The sequence below is a fragment of the Orcinus orca genome, chromosome 3 (assembly GCF_937001465.1).
Source record: "Orcinus orca chromosome 3, mOrcOrc1.1, whole genome shotgun sequence".
Classification (NCBI taxonomy): domain Eukaryota; kingdom Metazoa; phylum Chordata; class Mammalia; order Artiodactyla; family Delphinidae; genus Orcinus; species Orcinus orca.
In genome coordinates this window covers 60,588,764-60,608,590 of record NC_064561.1, presented here as the reverse complement: position 1 = coordinate 60,608,590, position 19,827 = coordinate 60,588,764, and the positions used below count along the sequence as shown (strand labels likewise).

At 38.0% G+C, this 19,827-nt stretch overlaps 1 protein-coding gene across 3 annotated transcripts in view; it reads right to left on the bottom strand.

The window, feature by feature from the left end:
- The window catches only part of HTR4 (5-hydroxytryptamine receptor 4), a 322,803-nt gene that overhangs the window by 79,570 nt on the left and 223,406 nt on the right, over positions 1 to 19,827 (bottom strand). The window lies entirely within an intron of this gene.

Below are 19,827 nucleotides of genomic sequence, written 5' to 3'. Positions count from 1 at the left end.
AAATTAGTCTTTTCCTCATTCATCTTCAGGAAGGTAACTTCACTATCAAAGCTGCAACACACATATATTGTGCACCTAATATATGCCAATGTCTGCACTTGTCACTTTACATGTTATCCTGGTTAACTCCTACATAATGAGGAGGCTCAGAGAGGTGGATTAACTATCTTGAGATTGCACAGTGATTCTCCATCAGGGAACTTGAGGCTTTCCTTCAGAGCACTGACCTCAGCTTGTGCTCAGAAATGTTTTTTGGTTGATTCTTGTTTGGCACACCTACTCAGCTAGGTTGTAAGCTCCATGGGGCAGGGACACCGTCTGTTTTATCCACTGACAAATTCAATTTCAATGTATCATTCATATTTATCGAATGCAGGAAAGATGACTTTGAATGAGTGAATGACAGTAACTTGAACCACTGTGTGAATACAAGGACCACCCTGTTTTCAGTACCGCATCCCAGCCCACGCAGAAGCTGCTGTGTGCATGTGGGCTGTCCAAGGAGTAGGTCATGGCTGAAGGCTGTTCTTATATGGCTGACCTGGACAAACTGATCCCGTATTCTGCAAAGCCCATTGGAAAGACAGCAGACAATCAATAAACTCAGGGACTCCTTTCACTGCCCTGAACTACATTTCTTTTGGTGCCCAATATAACAGTTCAAATTTGTGTTCTTGTAAATTTCAGCAACTGATTTGATTCTATAAACCCTGCCCTCCTACTGTCAACTCAGCATTTTGTCTTACTAACTTGGAAGTGAGTGTCCCCTATCAATAAAAGCATAATGAATGCAGGTTATTCAGAAGCTACAGGAAAAGTTTCATTTTTAATACAGTAGTAAAATGTTCTTTTTAAATGAAGTTTCAAAGGATCTTAAAACTCTTAGACCCAAACGCACATTTCAATACAGAGAAACTAAGGCCCAGAGAGGGGAACTGAGTTGTCAGAGCACATTAGTGGCTAGTCTGGGAGAAGCTGCTTGTTCTGTAGGCCACCACTAGGAACACAGGTCTCACTGAACCAAGAAAGATCTGTCTTTACTGAGCTCTTCTGACTGAAAACCAAGATGGCTGCTGGTCCCAAATCGCAGCAGCCCATGAAGTCTGGGCTCTGGCTTTGTCCAAAACTTTTTCCATTAGGCCTGGCATGGAAGACAAGGTGACAACTGGAATAAGGAGTCAGAAAGTTCCACTCTGCTCACAAGTGGTTTTATTGCTTCACTTAAGTCCTTATGACTAGGGTTCAGATGAAAAGAAATTTGAGGTACGTCCATCTAAATCACCCTTCCACACCTAAATTCCAACTATCGACAGTACGAAAAATGGACAAGTAAGATTTAACTCAATGAGGAAAAAGAATTCAGTAGCATGTTTTGGCTATCCAAAACTATTTTGATTTTAGGCCATGTTAATTGAGGTAAAGTGTCTAATAAAGGAGGTGATAATGCTCTTTTCCTTGTCCTTCTCAGAGGCTCTGATTCAGAGCCCCTCTGAAACTTGTTCCCCCCTCAAGGTCTCTACACTTGTGCCTTCTTCCTGGAATGCTTCTTCTCAATATTCAGGTCTCAGATTAAAATTAACTCCCATTTAATGTGCCACAGCCAACAAACATTTTTCATTTTCTTTATAACATTTATTGTTATCTGAAATTACTTATGTTATTGTCTGTGCCCTACCCCCACAGACTCACTTTTGGTTATCTTTTTCACCACAATTCCCAGCACCTGGCACGGTGTCTAATCTACAGCATGTGTAGTGTAAAGGTGGATGCAGTACATAGGAAGTGCACAATTACTTGCTGAGTGAAAGACACTGTGTTCATAATGGTGAGGTTTATTCTTCAATGTCTTTGAAGACAGGCTGCAGGTATAGAAAAGCTTTTACCTAGACAAGAGAAGACCCAAGGATGAGACATAAAAGCTATTTTTAACTATCTGAGGATGGTCCTTTGAAATAAGAGTAGATTTATGCATTCATTCATTCATTCCACAATACTTTGTTGTTGTTTATTTTTTTGCTGCGTTTAACATACAACTCTTAACTGTATAAGAGTTACATATTATAAAGAAAACTTCTTAAAGCAAAATATACCCTCTTTGCTAAAACAGCTAATTAACCAAGAGACGATGCTTTAAGTATATAGAATATTCTCTTTAAAACATGCTTTAAAAATTATTTATATGTTTATGATAAATTTTCCTTAGAAAATTTTGTTAAAATAAATAGGAAAAAAATTAAAGGGGTTCTCTGAATGCTTCATTATTAAATAACCCAGAAGTTTTTTTTTTGAATTTTATTTTATTTATTTTCTTATACAGCAGGTTCTTATTAGTCATCCATTTTATACACATCAGTGTATACATGTCAATACCAAACTCCCAATTCATCACAGCACCCCCACCACCCCACCACTTCCCCCCTTGGTGTCCATACGTTTGTTCTCTACATCTGTGTCTCACTTTCTGCCCTGTAAACCAGTTCACCTGTACCATTTTTCTAGGTTCCACATACATGTGTTAATATACGATATTTGTTTTTATCTTGCTGACTTACTTCACTCTGTATGACAGTCTCTAGATCCATCCACATCTCAACAAATGACCCAATTTTGTTCCTTTTTATGGCTGAGTAATATTCCATTGTATATATGTGCCACATCTTCTTTATCGATTTGTCTGTCGATAGGCATTTAGCTTGCTTCCATGACCTGGCTATTGTAAATAGTGCCACAATGAACACTGGGGTGCATGTGTCTTTTTGAATTATGGTTTTCTCTGGTTATATGCCCAGTCGTGGGATTGCTGGGTCATATGGTAATTCTATTTTTAGTTTTTTAAGGACCCTCCATACTGTTCTCCATAGTGGCTGTATCAATTTACATTCCCACCAACAACGCAAGAGGGCTCCCTTTTCTCCACACCCTCTGCAGTATTTATTATTTCTAGATTTCTTGATGATGGCCATTCTGACTGGTGTGAGATGATATCTCATTGTAGTTTTCATTTGCATTTCTCTAATGATTAATGATGTTGAGCATTATTTCATGTGTTTGTTGGCAATCTGTATATCTTCTTTGGAGAAATGTCTATTTAGGTCTTCTGCCCATTTTTGGATTGGGTTGTTTGTTTTTTCAATATTGAGCTGCATGAGCTGTTTATATATTTTGGAGATTAATCCTTTGTCCGTTGATTTGTTTGTAAATATATTCTCCCATTCTGAGGGTGTCTTTTCATCTTGTTTATGGTTTCCTTTACTGTGCAAAAGCCTTTAAGTTTCATTGGGTTCCATTTGTTTATTTTTGTTTTTATTTCCATTACTCTAGGAGGTGGATCAAAAAAGATCTTGCTGTGATTTATGTCAAAGAGTGTTCTTCCTATGTTTTCCTCTAAGAGTTTTGTAGTGTCCGGTCTTACAGTTAGGTCTCTAATCCATTTTGAGTTGGTTTTTGTGTATGGTGTTAGGGAGTGTTCTAATTTCATTCTTTTACATGTAGCTGTCCAGTTTTCCCAGCACCACTTATTGAAGAGACTGTCTTTTCTCCATTGTATATCCTTGCCTCCTTTGTCATAGATAGTTTACCATAGATGCGTGGGTTTATCTCTGGGCTTTCTATCTTGTTCCATTGATCTATGTTTCTGTTTTTGCGCCAGAACCATACTGTCTTGATTACCGTAGCTTTGTACTGTAGTCTGAAGTCATGGAATCTGACTCCTCCAGCTCCATTTTTTTCCCTCAAGACTGCTTTAGCTATTTAGGATCTTTTGTGTATCCATACACATTTTAAGATTTTTTGTTCTAGTTCCGTAAAAAATGCCATTGGTAATTTCATAGGGATTGCACTGAATCTGTAGATTGCTTTGGGTAGTACAGTCATTTTCAGAATATTGATTCTTCCAATCCAAGTACATGATATATCTCTCCATCTGTTGGTATCATCTTTAATTTCTTTCATCAGTGTCTTATAGTTTTCTGCATACAGGTCTTTTGTCTCCCTAGGTAGGTTTATTCCTAGGTATTTTATTCTTTTTGTTGCAGTGGTAAATGGGAGTGTTTCCTTAATTTCTCTTTCAGATTTTTCATCATTAGTGTATAGGAATGCAAGAGGTTTCTGTGCATTAATTTTGTATCCTGCAACTTTACCAAATTCATTGATTAGCTTTAGTAGTTTTCTGGTGGCATCTTTAGGATTCTCTATGTATAGTATCATGTCATCTGCAAACAGTGACAGCTTAACTTCTTCTTTTCCAATTTGGATTCCTTTTATTTCTTTTTCTTCTCTGACTGCCATGGCTAGGACTTCCAAAACTATGCTGAATAATAGCGGTGAGAGTAGACATCCTTGTCTTGCTCCTGATCTTAGAGGAAGTGCTTTCAGTTTTTCACCATTGAGAATGATGTTTACTGTGGGTCTGTCATATATGGCCTTTATTATGTTGAGGTAGGTTCCCTCTATGCCCACTTTCTGGAGAGTTTTTATCATAAATAGGTGTTGAATTTTGTCAAAAGCTTTTTCTGCATCTATTGAGATGATCGAACATATGGTTTTATCCTTCAATTTGTTAATATGTTGTATCACATTGATTGATATGCATATACTGAAGGATCCTTGCATCCCTGGGATAAATCCCACTTGATCATGTTGTATGGTCCTTTTAATGTGTTGTTGGATTCTGTTTGCTGGTATTTTGTTGAGGAGTTTTGCATCTATATTCACCAGTGATATTGGTCTATAAGTTTTTTTTTTTGTAGTATCTTTTTCTGGTTTTGGTATCAGGGTGATGGTGGCCTCATAGAATGAGTTTGGGAGTGTTCCTTCCTCTGCAACTCTTTGGAAGAGTTTGAGAAGGATGGGTGTTAGCTCTTCTCTAAATGTTTGATAGAATTCACCTGTGAAGCCATCTGGTCCTGGACCTTTGTTTGTTGGAAGATTTTTAATCACCGTTTTAATTCCATTACTTGTGATTTGTCTGTTCATATTTTCTATTTCTTCCTGGTTCAGTCTTGGAAGGTTATACCTTTCTAAGAATTTGTCCATTTCTTCCAGGTTGTCCATTTTATTGGCATAGAGTTGCTTGTAGTGGTCTCTTAGGATGCTTTGTATTTCTGCGGTGTCTGTTGCAACTTCTCCTTTTTCATTTCTAATTTTATTGGTTTGAGTCCTCTCCCTCTTTTTCTTTTTCTTGATGAGTCTGGCTAACAGTTTATAAATTTTATTTATCTTCTCAAAGAACCAGCTTTTAATTTTATTATCTTTGCTATTGTTTTCTTTGTTTCTATTTCATTTATTTCTGCTCTGATCTTTATGATTTATTTCCTTCTGTTAACTTTGGGTTTTGTTTGTTTGTTCTTCTTTCTCTAGTTCCTTTAGGTGTAAGGTTAGATAGTTTATTTGAGATTTTTCTTGTTTCTTGAGGTAGGCTTTTAGAACTGCTTTTGCTGCATCCCATAGGTTTTGGATCGTCGTGTTTTCATTGTCATTTGTCTCTAGGTACTTTCTGATTTCCTCTTTGATTTTGCCAGTGATTTCTTGGTTATTTAGCAATGTATTGTTTAGCCTCCATGTGTTTTTGTTTTTTACGGTTTTTTCCCTGTAATTCATTTCTAATATCATAGTGTGTGGTCAGAAAAGATGCTTGATATGTCAATTTTCTTAAACTTACTGAGGCTTGATTTGTGACCCAAGATGTGATCTATCCCGGAGAATGTTCTGTGCGCACTTGAGAAGAAAGTGTAATCTCCTGTTTTTGATCGGAATGTCCTATAAATATCAATTAAATCTATCTGGTCTATTGTGTCATTTAAAGCTTCTGTTTCCTTCTTTATTTTCATTTTTGATGATCTGTCCATTGGTGTAAGTGAGGTGTTAAAGTCCCCCACTATTATTGTGTTACTGTCAATTTCCTCTTTTATAGCTGTTAGCAGTTGCCTTATGTATTGAGGTGATCCTATGTTGAGTGCATATATATTTATAATTGTTATATCTTCTTCTTGGATTGATCCCTTGATCATTATATAGTATCCTTCCTTGTCTCTTGTAACCTTCTTTATTTTAAAGTCTATTTTATCTGATATGAGTATTGCTACTCCAGCTTTCTTTTGATTTCCATTTGCGTGGAATATCTTTTTACACCCCCTCACTTTCAGTCTGTATGTGTCCCTAGGTCTGACGTGGGTCTCTTGTAGACAGCATATATATGGGTCTTGGTTTTGCATCCATTCAGCAAGCCTATGTCCTTTGGTTGGAGCATTTAATCCATTCACGTTTAAGGTAATTATCGATATGTATGTTCCTATGAACATTTTCTTAATTGTTTTGGGTTCGTTTTTGTAGGTCCTTTTCTTCTCTTGTGTTTCCCACTTAGAGAAGTTCCTTTAGCATTTGTTGTAGAGCTGGTTTGTTGGTGCTGAATTCTCTTAGCTTTTGCTTGTTTGTAAAGCTTTTGATTTCTCCATCAAATCTGAATGAGATCCTTGCCAAGTAGAGTAATCTTGGTTGTAGGTTCTTCCCTTCCATCACTTTAAGTATATCATGCCACTCCCTTCTGGCTTGGAGAGTTGCTGCTGAGAAATCAGCTGTTGACCTTATGGGAGTTCCCTTGTATGTTATTTGTCATTTTTCCCTTGCTGCTTTCAATAATTCTTCTTTGTCTGTAATTTTTGCCAATTTGATTACTATGTGTCTCAGCGCGTTTCTCCTTGGGTTTATCCTGTATGGGACTCTGTGCTTCCTGGACTTGGGTGGCTATTTCCTTTCCCATGTTAGGGAAGTTTTTGACTATAATCTCTTCAAATATTTTCTCGGGTCCTTTCTCTCTCTCTTCTCCTTCTGGGACCCCTATAATGCAAATGTTGGTGCATTTAATGTTGTCCCAGAGGTGTCTTAGGCTGTTTTCATTTCTTTTCATTCTTTTTTCTTTATTCTTTTCCGCAGCAGTGAATTCCACCATTGTGTCTTCCAGGTTACTTATCCGTTCTTCTGCCTCAGTTATTCTGCTATTGATTCTTTCTAGTGTAGTTTTCATTTCAGTTATTGTATTGTTCATCTCTGTTTGTTTGCTCTTTAATTCTTCTAGGTCTTTGTTAAACATTTCCTGCATCTTCTCGATCTTTGCCTCCATTCTTTTTCCAAGGTCCCGGATCATCTTCACTATCATTATTCTGAATTCTTTTTCTGGAAGGTTGCCTATCTCCACTTCATTTAGTTGTTTTTTGGGGGTTTTATCTTGTTCTTTCATCTGGTACATAGCCCTCTGCTTTTTCATCTTGTCTATCTTTCTGTGAAGGTGGTTTTTGTTTCAGACTGCAGGACTGTAGTTCTTCTTGCTTCTGCTGTCTGCCCTCTGGTGGATGTGCACATTCAACAATACTTTCTGAGCACCTATCCTGCATTAAGCATTGTTGTAGTCTTAGGGAAGCAAAAATAAGCAAAACAGATAGCAATAAATAGATAAGCAAGAAAATATGTGAAGTGAGCTAGTAATATGAACTATGGCAAGAAATCAAGGAGAGAAAGGAAGAGAGAACTCTCAGTGGCGGGGTGAAGAAATGGCTATTTTATGGGGGTTGTCAGTGAAGGCTCAGTGATAGGGTTGTCACACTTTATGACCTGAGGTTGTGTGACTACATAGGACCAGTGAGCAGGCTGTAAACAGCGGTTCTCAACTTTGGCTACATACGGAAATCACCTGAAGAGCCTTAGAAAATCCTGATGTTAGGCCCCCATCCTCAAAAACGCTGATTTAATTAGTCTTGTTTGCAGCCTGAATATTAGAATTTTTAAAAGCTCCCAAGTGATTCTGATGTGCAACCTAGGTTGAGAATCACTGCTAGAGGGAGGCAAGATTTAGTAATGGATGATCCACAATAGCTTTCTGGTATTGTTTTGAGTGCCCTGGCTCAGGAAGTGTTTACGAATACCTAGGTGTCAATTAGATACCACTTCACACCCATTAGGATGGTTATTATAAAAACAAAACACAACTGAAAAATAACAAATGTTGGTGAGAATGTGGAGAAACTAGAACCTTTGTGCATTCCTGGTAGAAATGTAAAATGGTGCAACTGCTGTGGAAACCAGTTTGGTGGTTTCTCAAAAAGCTAAATATAGAATGACCATATGATCCAGCAGTACCAGTCCTAGGTATACACCCCAAAGAATCAAAAGCAGGGACATGAATAGATACATTCACCCCAATGTTCATAGCAGCATTATTCACAATATCCAAAAGGTAGAAACAACTCAAGTGTCCGTCAACAGGTGAAAGGACAGAAAGAATGTAGTATATACATACTATGGAATTTTATTCAGTCATAAAAAAAAATGAAGTTCTGATCCATACTACAACATTAATAAACCCTGAAAACATTACACTACGTGAAATAAACCAGACACAAAAAGACAAATATGGTATAATTCTATTTATATGAGATTCCTAGAATAGGCAAATACATAGAGAAGCAAAGTAGTACGAGAGGGGAATGGGGAATTATTTAATGAGTACAGAATTTCTATTTGGGGTGATGAAAAAATTCTGGAAATGGATAATGGTGATGGTTGCACACCATTGTGAATGAACTTATTGTCACTGAATTGTACATGTTAAATGGTTACTTTATGTATTAATGGTAAATTTTATGTTATATATATTTTATCACAATAAAAAAGAAGAATACATGGATGGCCCTGTATCAGGATGCTGTATAGTTTCTTGTACTGGAGGCAGGTGGGACTGGATGATTTTAGGTCCCTTTCTTGTCTATGGACAGTGATCCTAACATATCCTCAGAACATGGATTGTCCATCAACCACACCATGAGAACAATCTCCCCTCCACTGCCTTTCCTCTTGTAAGAGAAAAGAACAGATTCAGAGTCTGAGGTGAACACCTCTGGCTCCAGAGAATGTATATTTCAAATTAGGTGGGAATGTCAGGCTCAGAGAACTGCAAGTTCAATGTTATGATTTATTTGTGGCATGCCAATTAGGAGCTAGAAATAGCTGAACTTTAAACTGTGAGTGAAGAGCAAAATGTAACCATAGCATTTTTAATTAGGTGGAACTGTCCATTGAACTAAATGGAAGTCCAGTAATGATAATTAAAATAAATTATGAACCACTTCTACTGACTCTATGTTAGATCCTTGGATTACCTCTGATACCCTCCAAGACTACTGTCAACCACCACAAGACAATTCTTATCTGTCCAAAGAGCTATCCACTCCACTAAATCAGTTCTTTGACAGTTATTCTTATGAGAAATTTTACTTTCTCTTCTTTTTTCCTTTTCCAGTGATCTCTTGATCCATGAATAAAGAAATTCTACAAATTTGCTCTGTTTACCACTTTCTCTGTTCTTAATAAATGAAAACATGACAGTAATTCTGGGTAAATTTTCACATAGGTTAGTATACGTGAAAACACTCTGTAAATGACAAAGTATAGTATAAATAAGTAATCACTGTTATTAATATCAGAAGCCCATTAGGGACAATAGCTAAGGAAGTTTTAGGTTATGCCTTGTTATATCATCCAGAATAATTGGTTTCAAGGTCTCTCTCTCTCTCTCACACACACACACACACACACACACACACAATAAACTTTGTTAAGTAGTCAAGAATACTTTTCTCTCTCTGTTTTTTTTTTTGCACTGGCTTCGTTAACAATAGCTATGTAATTTCAAAAAAGTCACTTCCCTTTTCTGAGCCTCAGTTTTATCCTGGATCAATTGAGGAAGTTAGAATAAATCTCTCATTTATCAGATATGTATTTATTACCAACCATATGCCAAGACCTATGCTAAGTACTAGAATACAACAGTAAAGGTTGACAAGGTCCCTACCTTCATGGAATTCACACCACTGATGGAAACAGACAATAAGCAAGTATACAACTAACAAAGAAATACAATTTGTGATCAGTGTTTCAAAGTTACACTCTTAAACCTTAATGTTTATATGCATCTTTTGGGGATATTATTAAAACGCAGATTCTGATTATTTGGTCTGATGTGGGGTCTGGGGTTCTGCATTCCTCACAAGTCCATACATAGGCTCATGAAGAGCATCAGTGATGCTCTTGCCACTGGTTCGTGAATCACACTTGGGGCAGTAAGACTATCAAGGACATTGGCATGATGGTGATAGAGAACAACTAGGTTAAAGGGAAAACATGCAATCAAAGGACAGTCGATATAGCTCTTCTGATACACATGAAGGATCCATGAGTTAGAGGAACCAGGAGAAGAGCAAGTGCAAAGGCCCTGAGACAGGAAAGACATCTGGTGTGTACTATCAGAGAAGAATGAACACAGAATAAAGAACCTGAAATGAGCTCCAAAAGGTAGTCAGAAGTTGGATCCAGAGGGTTTTGGATGTGCTGGTGAGACGTTCATGTTTTATTAGACAACAAATGAGAAAACAATAAAGTGATTTAAGGAGAAAAGTGACAGTGGGGATGTAAATGTGAGAGAAAGTAAGTAAACTTGTCAGGGGCCCTTGCCAGGGTTCAGGTAAGGGAAGACAATGGCTTGGAATAGGGTGGTGGCTGTGGAGATGGAGAGAAGTGGGTATATTTGAGAAGTAAAGGGATAGGTAAGAACAAAAGATTCCATGAGTGGATAGAAAGAAGCAGAAATGAAAATTATAATTCTGATTTGCTCATCTGAGTAAACGATGGTACAATTTAATGAGATGGGAAAACATGTTAAGTGTGAGATATGTATAAAACATTCAGGTGTAGATGTCAAGTAGGCAAATGGATACTCACGTTGGAGCTCAGAAAGGATGATGGGGCCAGAGATACACACTGGGATTTCCAGCATTTTAATGGAATTTAGAGCCTTGGGGAAGGATGCAATCACTCAAGAAGAGGGCCAGAGTCTTGATGAACTCTGATACTGAGATATGCAGTAGAGAAGGAGGAACCAGCCGAGGAAACTGAGAAAGAAAGCAGAGGAGACATCACTGGGGTGCCTGAGGAGCACCAGGTGAGTGTGTTGCTGTGGAAGCCAAGTGCAAAGAAAGTGTCAAGTGAGAAAAAAATGTGTTTCTTGATAGTTCCCTGGGAATACCGCAGGGCCACTTCTGGGAACGAAGCGAAGCAAGGAGGCAGCATAACTATAGTAGTTCTTCCTTTTCTTTTTATGTATTGAGCTTTGCAATAAAATTATGTTTGACAACAGAGCTCCATCACTGGACCAATGATCTCTGCAGAATGTTTCTCCTCTGCCACCGTTGTGTCAACCACACAGGAAACGCTCTTCTTGAAAATACACACAGTACATCCATTAAGGATTCCAAGCAGTTCAAAATACTCCCTATCTGAGGGCTTTCATCACCCATCCTGCCCACCACTGCACAATCCTTTATGAAATAATTGCATTTAAATTACAGCAAACAGTGTTCACTTTCTTACCAATCAACAGTCAGCACAAAGAATGCAAAAACACTCTGAATTAAATGAGAGTCTGACTAAAACTGGATGTTTTCTTCTCAGTGTGAATTTTATTAACCTTAAGTGTAAGGTCCCTGGTGTTTTCTATAGCAATAAAAGACTGGGTGTTGAACAAGAGGGCCTTAACTTTTCACTCAGCTTGACTAAACTTTAGATAGACTTCTTCCTGACTCTAGGCTCTGGCTTCCCTTTTCTTAGAGCGTTATACTTCAGAAAACTTGTAATTGTAAATTCTTTCTCTGGCCCTTTGGGATGTAAATCTTTTTTTTTTTTTTTTTTTTTTTTTGTGGTACGCGGGCCTCTCACTGTTGTGGCCTCTCCCGTTGCGGAGCACAGGCTCCGGACGCGCAGGCTTAGCGGCCGTGGCTCACGGGCCCAGCCGCTCCGCGGCATGTGGGATCTTCCCGGACCGGGGCACGAACCCATGTCCCCTGCATCGGCAGGCGGACTCTCAACCACTGCGCCACTAGGGAAGCCCTGGGATGTAAATCTTTTTAAAAGCCTCTTGCCAGTTTTCCAAGCTAGGATGTCTTCTTCTGCAAGGGTCTGGTAACCATCCCTTTGAAATGTAATCATCAAGGAAGAGAAAGCCCCCATCTCCAGTCTCTATAAAAGGGTAGAAGCCTATCTTCCTACCTTCTGTGGGCACATTGCTCCAAGTTGTAAAACTACCTCCTCTTTCCTTTGGGAAAGGTCAATTAGCAAACACAGATGGCTTAGGGTCCCTGCCCCCCACTCCATTTCTGAAAGCCTCTCCTGACTGTCATTTCAGTGAAACTGAGCTCAGATTATATTCTGGGCTCTCTCTCTATTGCAATAGCTTTGAAAGAAGTCATCCTTACCTGTTAACTTTGTCCAGTGCAATTTTTGCTTTGACAGAATATGTTGTTTTTTTACCACTAATTATGTCATGCATGTATTGTCTTCATTACCTCTATTACTCCCCATGAACAAAATCCGTGACAGTTGGAATACACGTAGGAAAGTTAAATTCAGATAATATTTGGATTGGCACTATTTCTTATATAAATTAATGTTCAAAATGCCTTGTTAATCAAAACAGAAATAGTAGGGTCCATGAGTATGTTAACTGTTTTTCCCTATAACCAAAAAACTTGATAAATAATGTAACTGTAACCTTTTTAAAGCATACATCATTCCTTTATATATGTGCCCTTTCTTTCTAGGTTTCTTGAGAGACTGACATACAAACAATAGCCAGACCCTATAAATAACAATAAAACGCTGACAATCTCTGTGGCAACCAGCCCAGGAAGGTCAGGACTTGTTCAATGACTGCTAGCTTCCTTATTTTTCTCCTCCTGCCTGCTTCCAGCTCAAGACTAACCACAGAAAGCCAAATATGCTCCCCAAAGCAACTACATTAGATGTCCCACTTCTTGTTTGTGCACCTCCTGCTTTCCTAGGTCAACAACCTCTGGTTAGAGCACAGCTGAAGCCCTGTTTTTTTCACTATAATCTTTTCTACTCCGCCTCCTGACTTTGAGTCTTTGCTAAATGCAAGTGATGATGGCTGACTTGCTATAGCAAGCTCTGGATAAATAGCCTCTGTTCTGATTCGTGTGATCTTTGTTTCCACATTCCAGATATGCTCTAGATGTACACTTACCTGGAATCCTATATTTTCAAATTAGGTAGAAGTCTTTTCTGAGGGAGAAAGAATTTCTTATTATTTGGCTTATGTTACGTTGGGTTTTTAATAACTTTTCAGGTGGCCCAGTTAACTTTTTTTTTTTAACAGTATGCTTCTCTTCTTAAAAATGCTTTTTTTAAAAAAACAGAAGGACTAAATTAAATAATTCATATAAAACATTTTCATAATAAGAGCTTCAAAGCAGTGGTGTTCCAGAATCACAAGGGAGCACCAAAATTACCTGGAAAGCTTGATTAAAACACAGAGCACTGGGCCCGCCAACAGTTTCTGATTCAGTACATCTGGAGTGAGTCCCCAAATCTGCATTTCTAACAAGTTTCTAGGTGACGCTGATGCAGCTGGTCTGGGACTACAATTTTGAAGACCAGTTGACCTACAGCATTTTGAAAGATGCCCTTTACCCTAACCCTCATTTCTCCATTGCAAATTACTTTCTTTGCTTCTAGGTTTAAAACTTCCTCCTTGGAAGTGGGGAGACTGTGATATTGATTAAGCTCCTACTATATGGCACATATATATGGAACCTTTAAAAAAAAAATGGTTCTGAAGAACCTAGCGGCAGGAAAGGAATAAAGACACAGACGTAGAGAATGGACTTGAGGACACGAGGAGGGGGAAGGGTAAGCTGGGACGAAGTGAGAGAGTAGCATTGACATATATACACTATCAAATGTAAAACAGATAGCTGTGAGAAGCAGCTGCATCACACAGGGAGATCAGCTTGGTGCTTTGTGAACACCTAGAGGGGTGGGAGGGAGACGCAAGAGGGAGGGGATATGGGGATATATGTGTACGTATAGCTGACTCACTTTGTTATACAGCAGAAACTAACACAACATTGTAAAGCAATTATACTCCGATAAAGATGTTAAAACAAACAAAAACAAAAACAAAATAAAAAATCAAACAAACAAAAATGACTGCTGGAGCATTCCCACCTGGCAAATCTAAGAACTGTATTGTATTACAGTTCATAAATGCATGTCCAGACTATGCTTATGACAAATGTAAAAAGAATCTTAAAAACATTCATGCTCCAATAATTCCACTTCTAAGAATTTATCCTAAAGAAATAAATTATTAGAGCTGCTCTTAAAGATTTATATATATATATATATATATATATATATATATATATATATTATAACTCACAACCATATTGCTTCTAATTAGGAAAACTGGAGATAACCTAATTGTCTAAATTTGGGTATCAACAATTTCATATTTATTTAATATTTATACAGCCACTGAAATCCAGGTTTGAAAAGAATATTTAACAACAGGGGAAAGTTCTCATAAGTATTGCTCAGTGCTAAAAGCAGGTATGAAACAGTAAATCACAAGTTCAACTTTTTATAAAAATGTGTATTTACATAAAGGTCCAGGAAAATAACTGTTGAGAGATTAACTTGTGACCGTTTTATTAAAACCACACAAAAAAAAGACTAGGAGGAATGAATGGTTATCTTTCTTCTCTCTTGTAAGAAGATAACTAAAATTTGTGTTTTGAGTTATCAGCAACATTGGTTATGGGTTTTTCAAGTTGCAGAGCTGAAGGCAGCAGTTTCTGGCACCAGAGCATAGTCACCTGACCTAAAGGCAGAAGTAGCTAACTAAGGAGGGAGGGAGATCTGTAGAGCTATAACAAGGAGAAAGCAGGGGTTTGCAGATTCCAAGAACAGCAAAAGGGAACACCACACTCCCTCTCGGCACCCATAGAGACCAACCGCTATAATCAAAGGCCCCAGTGTCAAGCTTGATATGGAAGCAGCAAAACCTCCTTTCTTCCTTGGACCAGGTAAAAGTGGACAACTAGCCTGGTGTGGTAATCAGAGTGGACTAAAAAAAAAAAGGTCCAGCTTGTCCCGGAAACTGGAAGAAGTCCACAAAATGTCTGAGATTAAATTTCCCCTTGAAACCCATTTGAAGGTTCATTAAAAAGTTTACTAATTTAGAGATTAAAAGAAATCTGGCATTTCTTACATCTGAATTTTGTAAAATTCCTTCCAGTGCTTTATTTTTCTTCATGGCATTTATCTAGCATATGTTTCTTTGCTTTTTAGTGTCTACTGAATGCATCTCCCAACCCCTTCACCCCTACTCTCCAATAGACTGTTAGCATCATGAAAGCAGAGCCTTTGTTTTCTTGGCACATAGTAGGTACTCAACAAATATTTGTTTAAATTAAGGACTAAATGATGCCATTAGATTATCCTGGAAATTATGGTTATATCACCTGCTACAATAATGCTTTAGTCCACTCAGGCTGCCATAACAAAATACCACAGGCTGGGTGACTTAAACAACAAAAATTTAACAACAAAAATTTATTCTCTCATAGTTCTGGAGGCTGGAAAGTGCAAGATCCAGATGCTGGCAGATCAGTTCCTGGTGAAAGCTCTCTTACTAACTTGCAAAAGGCTGCCTTCTCTCTGTGTCTTTACACAGTGGAGGGAGAGCAAGCGCTCTGGTATCTCTTCTTATAAGGGCACTAATCCCACCATGAGGGCCTCTTCTAAATCCAATTATCATTAGTTCCCAAAGGTCTCATCTCCAAATGCCACTACACTGGGGGTTAGGGCTTCAACATATGAGTGGGAGGGAGGCACAATTCATCTATAACAAATAACATGTCGTTATTTATTTTGACCAAAGTACTGCTTTCAGGTACTTTAGTCATCTACTTTACAAATCGAACATGCTATCTTTTCCACAAGACTTTACATATTTTATATCCAAATAAAATTATATTTGAAGGAAAATTAAAACAGGGAGAGAAGGAGAGCTATGTCTGCATCTATGCATATATATATATAATTAAATTCAGAGGTTATGGCCATTAGAATGTACAACCAATTGTTAATCATAAATGTTTTGGGCAGAGGACTAGAAGGTAATGGGAAACTTTTTCATTCAGGGTATTATCGGAATTTGAAATGACAAGAATAGATTTATTTATTACTTATTCAGCTGAAGAATACAAAAGTACTACTCCCTCTGCTGTGAATCTCATCTTCCCTTGCACTTCTCAACCACACCCCTTCTCACTTCACACTAGAAGGTTAACATATTGCTCTTGCCAAATAAGTCATACATGAGAGCATTAATTTCTCTAAGCAGTTGGGTGTGAGCTCTGCTGTGATTAGAAAACAAACTCACTGACCCAACTAGGCTTGACCCAGGAATGTCAGCTTAGCTATAGGCATATGTTTGCTCATTTATTCATTCAACCATCCCTTTGTCTACTCAGTCATCTGTGTATGCACTCAATGGAATATGTGAGGGGCTAAGTATTTCAGTCACTGAGAAGAGACAGCAGGCATGGTTCCTTCCCTCAGTAAGCTCAAAGGCTACCAGAGCAGACAGACATGAATCCAACTATACATATACGTAAAATTACCCCTGCTGTGGAGGCTATGAGAAGAGGTATACGTGGTGGTGCTAACCCTGTTTTGAGATCAGCAAACACTCTTCTGAGGGTGTGATCATTGAGCTGCAATTTCAAGGAAGCGCAAGAGTTGACTGAAAAAAAGTATGAAATGTCAGGGGCCAGGGCTGAAAGTGCAGTGGTGAAAATGATGTGATTTATTCCAGCAGCTGAAAGAAGACCAACATAACTGTAGTGCTGGGAGCCAGGAGAGCCACCAGCACTTGGGGCCAACAAGGGTCAGATCAGGAGGGGACCACAGGCTGCGCTAAGTATTTAGGTCTTCATTATGAGTTCAGTGGGGAGTCACAAATTGTTTAAAGAAGGTTGGCATTAAGGATGACATGATCAGATTTACATTTTGACATGTCTAGAGTGTAGAGGGACAACTGTGAGTTATATTTGGATGGACTTTGGCCTTAGAAATTTTAAAACCTTTTAATTATATGTACTCCAGTCAACATACCTAGAACATGATTCTCAGTAGAAGTGGTAACACCCCCAGAGGTTCTCTGAGATACTTGTGGGGCCGTGGGTTGTGGTTATGATTGGGGAACACTATAGGCATTTAGTGAGAGGACAGGTGACATTACAATATGAAGGACAATCTCTCATTTAAAAAATCACATCCCACATTCTCCATGATTTTAGAATGTCCTATCAGCCATCTGTATAAGTGAAAAATTTGTTTATAGTTACCCAATTTAGCACTTAACTCCTTTTACATATAAACACAAATAAGTTTTTGCATGGTAATTTATATACACTAAATGAAGGGGAATTACACTTTCATTTTGTTCAGAACAAGGATTCTCTAAATGTCACCAACAGTGATGCCACTCGTGGTACTCGTGGTATTAGAGTTGACAACCCAACACACCTGTGCTGGACTTCATTAGTAGTTGTTGCATTCACAGTGATTTAATGTACAAGCCACACATATCTGACTACTTTATTATGTTTCCTACTGTAGACAAGTCTGAGCATTTATAATGAAACAAATACTATATTATAAATAACTTTTGCTTTATTGCTATTTTGTATTGCAGTTAAGGAAGTATGTGCATAATTTAATTGTAAATAGACAGGTTATATTACTCATGGATCTCATTTCAGTATAGTCAAGGGGTATTACAAAATATTTGTTTAAAAAAGGGCAGAGTAGTGCCTGACCTGATATGGTCAAGAATCACTGGTCTAGCAAAGTGTAATGACTTTCAAGAGCTTGGCTGTTTTGTTCTCTTGAACTTCAGGTGTCTTGTCTAAATGAAAGCACTGAAGTATTCCTGATTTATCAATCCTGGAAATATGCAGTTAAAGAAGATCAGTGAATGTCAAAGGTTGGAAATAAAAGAGCAGGGGCAGAGGCAGCATACCACTTGTCTATCAAGAAAATTAGAAAGTTCTAGCTTCAAGCTTTTCTCATTCATAGTTCTGAAGGATTTTTAACAGCTGTAATACACATCTTCTGTAAAAAGCTGTATTTCATTATCTTATAAATATCTAATTTGACAATATTTGCAAATCAAGTTTGTGGAATTCTGGTGTGTGTGTGTGTGTGTTATTCATTCTCAATAATTTATGGGGTAGAAACGCTTCCATGCTAGAAACTTCTTAGATAGAAAAATTAATTTTTTGGTTAGCTTGAAAATAAATGCTAGGCTGTAATATGTAATGTAACATAATGTAATGTAATATAATTAGGATATTCCCTTATGGTTGACTGTGGCAGCTTTCCAATCCTTCAGGCCTCTTTGGCCTCTCTGCTTTAATAATAATGGGGTAAAGAATAGTTATTATCATTACCTGAGTGCCACCACGTGCCAGCAAGAATGCTCTTTTTCATGCATTAACTCATTCTATTGTCACAACAAGTCTACAGAGATGGGTATTACTACTCTATCCAATTTTCAGATGAAGAAGCTGAAGCTCAAAGATTTGAATTGATGTGCCCAAAGTCATACAACCAGTAAACAGTAAATTCAAGATTTGAATGTAGATCTCCCTAACTCCAGAACCTATGATGTACTAGGATAAATGTTCCAATATATTAGAGAAAATTTCATAATCAGTGGCAAAATTTATGAAGATAATCTAAAAGTTAAAATACATAGTCTGGAATACAGATGAATATAAATGCTACCTCTTAAATAATGTTTTGGAAACTCCTTTGAGAACTACAAGTTTCTAAACCTGTTCTTCAGTAAACTGTGTTCCATACTTCCTCAGTTACTCACTCCAATGTTCAAACCTTGAACTTGTCATTACCAATAGCTGTAACTCCCAACAATCTCAATTTCAAATATCTCACTCTCCAACCATCATTTCCTATCTTTAGAACTCATTCCTTCAGCAGTCTGACTCTAGCAATTCTTTCAGTCTTTCAGGATAGTCAATCCACTGATCCTAACACTTTTTCACTAGCCCTCACCCTTCTTACCTTAGAACATGACACACCCCAGGCAGGTTATGGGATCTTAAAGATATGCATGCTAAAGTTGCTAGAAGTCTAAGGCTACCCTGAGAACTGTCCTGGATAATAATTATTCATAGATACAAAAATATCTAGACAAAGTTTACCAGAATTTTAAAAAGCCCTTCGAATTATTCCCAGCATTACAAGCAGAGCAGCTGAGGAAATGGGGATTTCAGCCTAAGGACCAAAAGACTCAAAGGTGCTGGGGTACCTAACTCTAGTCTCTGAAATACTGTCAAGTAGCTCTAAAAAGTGTGACTGGGACCAGTGAGGGAAAACACTGGACGGTAGAATTCAACTCATCCAAAGACAAATGACAAATTCTTTTTTTTCTCATATTACAAGTTTAATCCACTTGTATAGCTGAAATGCTATATTGAGAAGGTTACTGAGAATGGGCCTTCAATCATCACTGTGTCAGTCTGAATGGGCTAGATTTTTCTCTGGTTACAAGCAACCCTCAATCTTCAGTACTTTCAAAGAACAAAGGTTTATTTTTCACTCAACGTATGTGTCCATGGTGGGTGGTCAAGGAGCTTCTGCTCATCACGTTCACTCAGGGACCCAGACTGATGGAGTAGCCACCATCTTAAATGCTGCCAGTTGCCATTCTAGAGGGAAAGAGAACTCAGGCAGTGGGTGGGTGCGTGTGTGTATCACAAACTGATAATGAAATGCTCCTGCCTGAAAGTGGTTCGTGTCATTTCCACTCAACAACTGGACAGAACTAGACACATGGCCCCATACAGCCATAAGGAAGGTAGGATATTCAAACCTACAATGTGCCCAGAAGGA